The following is a 1,760-nucleotide window of genomic DNA, read 5'->3' on the forward strand; positions in this document are numbered from 1 at the left end:
TTGTTATAATTATTATTATTATTGTAATTTGTTTGTTTTTTTGTTTTTTGTTTTTTTTTTTTTGTTTTTTTTTGAATTTTGTTTTGAATATTCTTTATTTTTTATTATATCTTTTTTTTTATACAAAAGTTCTGGCCAGTGTTTAGGTAATTGAGCCGAGTGTGAATACATTATAGCCGTTTACAGGGATTTATTAATCGAATAAAAAATTTATCTATATCGTGAGGCATGAAGCATACTTGACATTTTATTTTTATGGAGAACCGAAGCACCCTTGACGGAAGACCTACATTCTTTTCGTAACATTTTTTGACAATTTTACAAGCACACCCCACATCGAAAGCAAGGTGACATTTAGATTTCGATAATTATATATTTTTTTTTTTTTCATTCTTTTCTCTAGTTTTTTTTTCTTTCTTTTTTTTCTTTTTTAACATTTTTTTTCCTTTTTCTCTTCTTTTTTTCTTTATAAACTACTATAATCTCAGATGCTTCAACTAGAAAGGAGCTTTTTGCTTATATGACGAGGCACATATATGCATTATGAATGAAAAGCCGATAATCGTCTCTTTTTCATGTTTACGTACTATTTCATGTTGCATTACATTGCTTTGACGGTCAATATTAAACGAAACATTTTTCCTCTTAAATAAAGAAAGAGTCGCGTAATCTCATAAATACTTAATGATTTAGAATAAAGTACGTAAATGCATCGCACTAATCTGGCAACGGTATTTCATTCGGCATGTAAGTATAATGTACGAAACGTGTTAAATGAATGAGATTTACCAAATTTTAATGACTATTGTAAATTATTGTATTATACAACAAACGCTCACAACTGTTAAATAAATAAAATTCAGTGAGATAAACTGGAAAAGGTTATACCCCTTATACACACATATATATATATATATATATATATATATGTGTATATATAGGGAGAATTATTTATCGAAAAATTATCGATCAAATTACGTTACTGTCCCACTGGAAATGAATGTCGTCCCATAAATACAAAATCCTCAGCGCGCACTCGTAAGCAGTGTCCTAGCTAATACAGGATGTCTATTTGTATGTGATAACTTAAAACAGTCAAAGTATATATTTGAAATTCAACTTGGTTATATAAAGAATAAACCTAAGAGAACTCGTACTTTGACTTAAACATCGATGAATGCGGCAGACATGTACAGTCTGTATCATAAAAATAAAATGAAAAATAAAATAATAATAATAATAATAATAATATATTCGTCTCAGTATAATTACAAATTAAACGAAAACTTATTGTTTAAATAAATACATGCGTAGGCCAACTAATTCAATCTCTTTAACGTCTATTATTCTCCTATTATTTCATTATTTTTAAATAGTTAGCACGGTAGAGAGGGAGAGGGAGTGGGAGAGTAAGAGTGAGAAGGAGCTGGGAGAGTGATTGAAAGTTAATGAAAAATGGAGATATATTGAAGAAAGCGCACGCCCGCGCTTAAAAACTATTTGTCGGTGGTGTATTTTCATTGATTTCTTCTCCTCTTACGTGAGGTTTCGCTCATTTTCATTATCATCACCAAGGTGTTAAATGCAATTATGAGCGCGCGTTCGCCAGATAATACAATTAGTGCGTTTAAACTATAGTTTACATTATATGTAATACTATCTCCATAATCTGCGTATATCGAATAATTTTTTAATTTGCTTGCCACTTTTTTTCTCTCTTTGTTAACATAGTTGTACTTGAGACGCATTCGTTATTTCAT

The sequence above is a fragment of the Ceratosolen solmsi genome, unplaced genomic scaffold, assembly GCF_000503995.2.
Source record: "Ceratosolen solmsi marchali unplaced genomic scaffold, CerSol_1.0 scaffold35, whole genome shotgun sequence".
In the NCBI taxonomy this organism is placed as follows: Eukaryota; Metazoa; Arthropoda; class Insecta; order Hymenoptera; family Agaonidae; genus Ceratosolen; species Ceratosolen solmsi.